We start from the raw sequence: 8,288 nt of genomic DNA on the forward strand, positions 1-8,288 counted from the left end.
AAGGCTCTTTTATAATATAAAACAATTTTCCACAAAAACTGTCACATCCGCAGTTTTTAAACTCTTATCATAGAGAAACACTGGGAAAAAAAATGTTGTGTAGCCAGGGCCAAAAGTGCAAACTTACCAATGCAATTTTATTATAAGAGTAAATGGATGCTACATGATACAGAAAAAAAAACAACACAAAGTGTGGATAGATTATGTGTATTCAGAGTTAAACAGCATGCATTTTGTAACCTGAACAATCAGAGACATGGGATGGGAAAGTAGTAAATATGGTACAACAGAAATACAATACATAAGGATGGGCATAATATTTGTGTTGTGCAGACCTTTTTTTAAAGATAGATAGTCATAGGCCCGGTACAAATGGGCCAAAAGGTGCGTAGCAGCGGTGATACTATGATTTGGGAGTGCACATTAACTGCATGGTCCTGAACCCTACGGTGTATCGGCAGCAGCATCATGGCAGAGTCCTGTCCGCATGGGTGCCACAATTTTGACATATGGGACATGCAGTGTATACATATCACTGCATGTCCCTAACGTCATGAGTGTGCCAATGGCACACTCGTGACGTGCCAGCACTGTCGCAAAAAGAACCCGGGTTCTTTTTGCGGTGGAGGGACACCGGGCAGTTTGGCTGCTGTGGCGTCTCTCTGCAGCCAAACAGGCCGCTGCCACCCTGCCCTTTCCTGGAGGTATGTACCGGGCTATAGTGATGTTAAATAATCTCATCAAACATGCCAAATATCCTTTGACATTCTCTTTTGTGACATACAGTTCCTACATTGGCCAGTACCAGAAGCTATCATTTGCTATTTTGAATGATGCCACAAACTGCATTAATGCATAATATCAAAGGAGAATAGCATTCTGGCTAAATGTTTTGCTTGTTATTTGAGTGGTGTGTTTGTACTATTCACCCCAGCATATGATCTGGGAAAATCGGATGCAGTTCACACCACCAGATGGAGTATTGCTCATCAAAAGTGAATGGTTAACATGCTGTACATGACTATTTATGGAGTGCTTAAAGTCTAGTACAAATCTACCTGTTCCTTCACATCATGACAGTTTGCCATTTCAGATCGTTTGTCTATTTCCCTCCATCTATTTCTTAGGAAAAGAACACTTTTCAATGAACAGGGTGCTCCATGTCTATAGCAATGCAATAAACACCTCCAGATTTTGTTAAAGTGGTTTTCTTTTTCACCCAAAGAGCAAACAGGTTTCCTCCTACAGCAAACTGATTATTCCCCCACCCTGGCAAGTCCCTCTTCCTCCGTTATATTTATATAGCAATATTTATTGTTCAAGCAATGTAGTCAATGATTAAAAATCGGACAGATGTTATATAAAACATACTTCTGATTCTTCCTTATATCTTTGCCACCTTCTGTGTCCATGTGCAGTAGTGTTGAGGTTCTTCCTGGTGAGCTATCCCTCAGTCTATGCCTTCTCTCTGTGTTACTCAGTTATTCTTCCTGTCTCCTGCATGAACTCTCCTGCATAGTTCAGCATACATTTATACATCTCTACTACCAAACACATCACTACTGCTAAAGACATTCTTCCCATTCTTGTGAGGTGCAGCCCACCTGTAATCATTAGTCCTCTTTCTAAGAAGACCATAGTCCCAGACCTCTCCTGTCTACATCACCTACATAGCCAGTCATTCACTTTTAGTATCTTTCTGTCCCTGAGCAGTCCTCTATTCTTCATGAGCAGAATTGATGAGAACATCACATGTGCCCCAAAGCCCTTCAGCTTCCTACCAGATCTTCATAGGCAGAGTTGATTTGCTCAGAGGTGTTCTTGATTGTGTCCTTGGTATCCACCTGAATACAGAAAAAGTGGTACTGATCTGTCATTTTAATAAATTTTGTCAAGTTGGTAAGGGTGTCCCAGATGTGTGCACCAGGAAGACAGCACATTTCCAAATTCTCAATAAAAATCCCTTCTGCTGCAAACAAGGGGCTTGTCTACACAATTTAAATGCTTCTCATTCTATTGTAATAAAATGTTATCCCTCCACATGTAATTTGAAAGAATTGAGGCTTTTTGCAGGGATGGGGGATAAAAGCCCTCAAACTCCACAGAAACAGGTATCACATTTTTAACGGAGTATTCACAAATATCCATGTCTTTGCCTACCAACAGAATGACAAGAAGGGAAGAGCCAGTCTGTATACATTATCCATTGACTTTGTGTTTGTACACTCCCCCACTCCATGTGTTTTAGGTGCGCATATTCCCCTGCATCCAATTTGAAGGGAAAGGAAAAAAAAACAGTACAGTGGACCCTTGTTATACCCTGGGGTTTGGTTCCAAGATCCCCCGTGTATAACAAAATCCGTGTATGCTCAAGTCCCATTAAGTATAATGGCATAGCAAAATGGTGTCCCTAATAAAAAATGGAAAATCAAGGTAAATTTATACTTTTTTGGAACATTTTCAAACCGTGTATGCTTGAATCCGTGTATAAAAAATCCGTGTATAAGAAGGGCCAACTGTAATTGGACACTCATAGTTGCCTCCTGGTCATTTATGTGTGCAATTTATGTGTGTGTTTCTATTAATAATAAGACAGACTATAAAATGGGCACAACATACAAATTCTCAGTTAATGCAAAATTCTTTTTCATCTCTGCAATGGTGGTGGGAAAGAAATGTCTTTTGAAGACGTAACACTTGCTTTGCACAGCTGAGAAGCTGGATCAATTCCTATCCCAAATAACTTGATTTCTAAATGGACATAAAAACAAAGTGTAAAATAAAATATGCAATTATAAACAGAATAAAATAACATATATTCTTATAAAAAAGTAATACTTCTTTTTTAAAAAATACATCAATATTTAAATTTTGCAAATGCTTTTTAAGTACCACTACCATGAGTCTAATGATTCTAAACATAACTTTTGACTTAAAAGCAAGTACCAGTTCATTTTGAGGACACTTAACCCTCAGCATTTTTAGAAGTGGGGATAACCCAGCATATAATTCACACTTCCAAAAGAAGTGATTTAGACCTTCCACTGTTGCCATATTACAAAGATAAATCTTTGAATTTCTTGATGTATATGCATTGTTGTCTGATAAGTTTTGCTACAAGTAAAGTATAGAGGTTTTTTAACACACTTTACATGTTAGAGCATAGCTGTTTTAACTTTTAAAATTGTTTAATTGTTTTCAAATTTTATATTTACACATGTTAATGCTTTGTATTGTTTTTAATTTGTATTGTTTTAAATTTGCTGTTCGCTTCTTTGAGTTCTTATATTGGCAGAAAAGCAGAATATAAGTTTGTTGTTGTTAGCTGCCATCGAGTCAGTTCCAACTCATGGCAACCCTATGGATGAGACATCTCCAAGAATCCCTATCATCCACTGCCCTGCCCAGATCCTGCAAGCCCATACCCACAACCCCCGTGACTGAGTCTATCCATCTGGTTTGTGATCTTCCTCTCTTTCTTTGACCCTCTACCTTTCCTAGCATTATTGATTTTTCTAGTGATCCATGCCTTCTCATTATGTGGCCAAAGTATGATAGTCTCAACTTGATCATCTTTGCTTCCAAGGAGAGCCCTGGTCTGATCTGTTCAAGAACCCATTTGTTTGCCCTCTTGGCAGTTCATGGCATCCTAAATACTCTTCTCCAGCACCACATTTCAAATGAGTTGATTTTCTCTCTGTCTGCTTCCTTCACTATCCAGATCTTGCATCTGTACAGTGGTACCTCGGGATACGAAATACCCAGGTTACGAAATTTTCGGGATACGAAAAAATCCCATAGGGAATTATTGTTTCGGGTTACGAATGTTTTTTCGGGTTACGAAAAAACTTTTGGTGCTTTTTTCGGCTTTTTCGCACGGAATCGCGGCTTTTCCCCATTTTTTCGGCTTACGAAGGCTTTTCGGGTTACGAACGGTGCCACGGAACGAATTAATTTCGTAACCCGAGGCACCACTGTACATGGTAATTAGGAATACAATGGCCTGAACGATTCTGACTTTAGTGCTCAGTTGTATGTCTTTGTTCTTCAGTATCTTTTCCAGTTCTTTTATAAATGCCCTTCCCATTCATAGTCTTCTTATTTTCTGACTGCAGTCTCCATTCTGGTCAATGTTTGATCCTAGATATGAGAATTCTTTAACTATTTCAATTTCCTTGTTTTCTAGATTGAATTTGTGTTATTTGTTCTGTGATCATTATTTTTGTTTATGTTCAGTATCAGACCTGCCTTTGCACCTTCATCTTTGACCTTCCTTATTAACTGTTCCAATTCCTGAATGTCTTCTGCTAATATTACAGTGCCGTTTGCATACATTAGGTATTAATATTGCTTCCTCCTGTCTTCACTCCTCCTTTTTCTGTTTCTAATTCTGCTCTTCTTGTGATGTTTTCAGCATATAAATTAAACAAGTAGGATGATAGGATTCAGCCTTGCCTGACCCCTTCGACTATTAGGAACCACTCTGTTTTCTCAAATTCTGTTCTGACGGTGGCCTCTTGTTCTTGGTACAGATTCCTCATCAAGACTATCAGATGTAGTGGCACAACCATGTTTTTGAGTGCATTCAATAGCTTTTCATGATCTATACAATCAAATGCTTTGTTGTAGTCTATAAAACACATGCTGATTCTTTTTTGGAATTCTTTGGTGCGCTCCATTAGCCATCACATGTTCGCAATGTGGTCCCCAGTGCCCCTTCCTTTTCCGAATCCTGCTTGCACCACTGGAATTTCTCTCTCCATATATGCTGTAGAATTTTTAGCATTGTTTTGCTTCCATGTGAGATTAGTCCTATTGTCCTATAGTTGCTGAGGTCTTTTGTATCTTCTTTCTTGTGGACTGGTATGTATATCAAACATTTCCAGTCTGTTGGCCACCACTTTGTTTTTCACATTTTCTTACAGATTTCAGTTAGCACTAAAGTTGTGTCTGTCTGTAGGAACTGTAGCAGTTCAATTGGGATATTATCTTTTCCCGGTGATTTATTTTTTCCCCATTTCCTTTATTGCAGATTCTACCTCACTTCTTAGTGTTCGTCTTCATATAGCTCCTCATTTCAAATATCATTCATTCCCTCATCTCTTTTTGATAACTCTTCTGTGTATTGCCTTCAACATCCTTTTAGTTCTTCTTTTTTCTGTCTAATGTTCTTTTTTTCTCCATAGAGCATCCCTGCCCTTGGTTTTAATTTCTGGCTTTAATTTCTGTTAATTATGTAAATAATAATAATAATAATAATAATAATAATAATAAAGCAAGTCTTAGTTTTGATTGTGAAAAAACAATACCTAGCTCTCTTTTCACCAGATTTTAAAATATGATGGAATCCTGTTGACATTATTACTGCACTAACACACATAGGATTTAACTTAGCCAGGACAATATAGTCAATCAACATTACCTGGAAATAAGTGCCACTGAACTCATCAGACTTACTTTTAAGTAGATGTGGATGGGTTGTGCTTGTCAGCCTCTTTCTGGTACTATGTAAGGTGTTAAGATAGGAAATTGTGCTCAGAATGTTTACTAGGAGCAAGGAGTTAGACCAATTTCCCCCTTTCTTCCTTTATGCTATTAATCGTTCAGACAGGCCACTGGTTCTCACATTAATGTGGAGTTTTCTAGAATTCTGCTGACAATGTCATTGCAGCCATTAGTGGGCTCTGGGGCATTCAGGTTCACTTCAGAGGCATGTCATTGCAGAACCGGGAGAAAACTGTACAAGATGTCAACATATTTGTGTGTGTTTTCACCAAATGGTACTGCAAAATGATTTAGCCCCTATGGCGGAAGGAAGATAAATAGTTGCAATGCTACTGTCTTTTACAAAAGCCAGAGTAGCTTTTGACACAGCTCCCTATAATTGCATACTTTCCCCCTCAAGATTGCAAATCCATAAGGGCTGCTTCACATGTGGCATTTGGACTACATGGCAGTAACATCTGCAGACAGGAAACGACACACAAGGAGGACCTATCAGGGAGAATGACACCTATGGAGCAGTGGAAAGCTTTGTAGAATGGAAAATAATCTTTGTGTGGAAATATGAGGTGACATTTTCTTCCCCCATTTGCTTCACACTTTTCAACAACTGTCTACTGGCATTGTATAGGTAGAATAACTGCTTATCTTCCCTGTAACTTGTTATACATCCTTTAGTTATCCATAATACATATTTTTATACTTATCTATAATGCAAGTTATATATCCTTTCTCCTACTGATTTTAAAGAAATAATAGATGATAATTTGAAAATAGATGGCAGAAACACCAGCCACTGACTCTCCCCCTATGTGTGCACACATGTGCGCGTGCACACACACACATACACACACACACATATATATTAGTTATCAGTCGACTAACACATTGTCCTCCACAATTAAGAGAGGAACTAATAAACACACTTGCCTAATCCTTGTGACCCTGAACTCTGAAGCAGAATTCAGATTCATGATGCCCATATACACACTGCACTCTAGCAATTACTTTGTGCAAAAGAAGTTACTGAAATTCCAGATTTATGTTATTGACTCATTTGCTGGGACTAGGACTAACACAACTAATGTATTGAGCTCATTTGTTTATGAATGACTTTAAATTTCATGGAGATGTGAGGTGTAAGTCACATCAGTAAGCACACCATATACAAAATTGGAGGGTGGGGAAGTGCTAGCTTTATTCTTTTATGTGGATTACTAATAGTTGTGCCATTGGATGGGTTCTGTGCATGTTTGTGGCTAATCAACATGCCCTTCTCTGATTGCTGTATGCTTAATTTCACAATGAACTCCACCTTATTGTGGTACTGGTAGGGATTATGGGGGGGGGGGGGAATGAGGATCAGTTGGCCTTCATTGCACACCTTTGGTCAAAGGTGTCCCCTAACTTGCAGCTAGGGTTAGGTGGTCCCAGTTGTGGAAATGGGATCTGCCCAGGACCAGCTCCCAGCGAAGTCATGGAACTTGAGGGATTGGTTTACCTGGGATGGCTGCCCTGGTCAGGAATAATCAGCTGGGCAATGTCAATCAGTAGAATAACATTGGGGCCTGGCTGTTTACCCTTGGCAGCTGAAGAAGTGATCTGGAAATTATCCCAGCCTCTAAGAAGATTTCCATATCAGTGCTTACCATTGGGTAAGCACTGGTAAAACGCCGCTAAAATGTTTAGGAAGCGAGTGTGTGTGAAAGCCTGACGCACTTCCTCAATGTCAGGGAATCGTCAGCTCCCCTCCAGCATCACTGAATTGTTTGGGGAGAGGCAATTTTCTCTGAACGCAAAGTTTCCATTCAGAGGAAATTCTCTGTCCCCAAACGATTCAGTGACATTCAGAGGAACTGATGACTCCCTGATGTTGAGGCAGCACACCAGGCTTTCACATACACACACTTCCTCAACATTTGAGAGGCAATTTACCAGCGCTTACCCCATGGTAAGCGCTGGTGTGAAAATCTTCTCCTTCCCATATTCTAACCTTCTGAATTAAGATGGGGAATTTTAGTCCCAGAATCATGTTTTGTTAGTGACTCTACACAGGTCCAGATAGTTAATGTAGACAGTATAGCTAATTAAATAATTAACTCATAATACAGGCATTCTTTAACATTGTCATCGGAACAGCTGTAAATAGTTTCCCCAATAACACCCATTTGCATTATATTAGGGTCTCCCACAAAAACAAAACAACAACAAAAACCCCACAAACAGGATAAATAATATCCCAACAAATCCATTCTTTTTTCTACTTCGGGTCTGTTTTTGACCCAGCCATTTTAACACTGTGAACAAAGACTTTCCCATGTCTTTTGTAAAATAAATGTATTTATAAGTAAGCAAAATGATATTTCACTTGAGCTGTGGTGTATTTTTATCATCAACATCAGTCATAAATTAACTATTTTAATTAATGCTTCTGATATTGTTGTTTATTCAATTGCTTTTTTGTTATCCACTGGCTTTGTTTTCAGCTAAATTTTATTGGCACAATACAATGATTTAATTAAAAAAAACAAAGCTAAATAACATAACAAGATTCACTGGTCATAATTGTATAGCTTATTTTACAGGAATGTCATATGCATATGATCTAATATTTGGTCACATTATCTCTCTAACATTCCATCTGAGTTTATTTGAATTCTTTGCACTTCCTAGCTTGCTTTCATTGGACAGCTAGCACCAGTCAATGTTGACTGGACTAGGGAAAGGGCAGCCTGTGGGCCTCTGACCCCCTACCCACCAAAAAGTGTTAAAAATAGGAGAGGTCA

Source organism: Sceloporus undulatus, chromosome 4, assembly GCF_019175285.1.
Source record: "Sceloporus undulatus isolate JIND9_A2432 ecotype Alabama chromosome 4, SceUnd_v1.1, whole genome shotgun sequence".
Classification (NCBI taxonomy): domain Eukaryota; kingdom Metazoa; phylum Chordata; class Lepidosauria; order Squamata; family Phrynosomatidae; genus Sceloporus; species Sceloporus undulatus.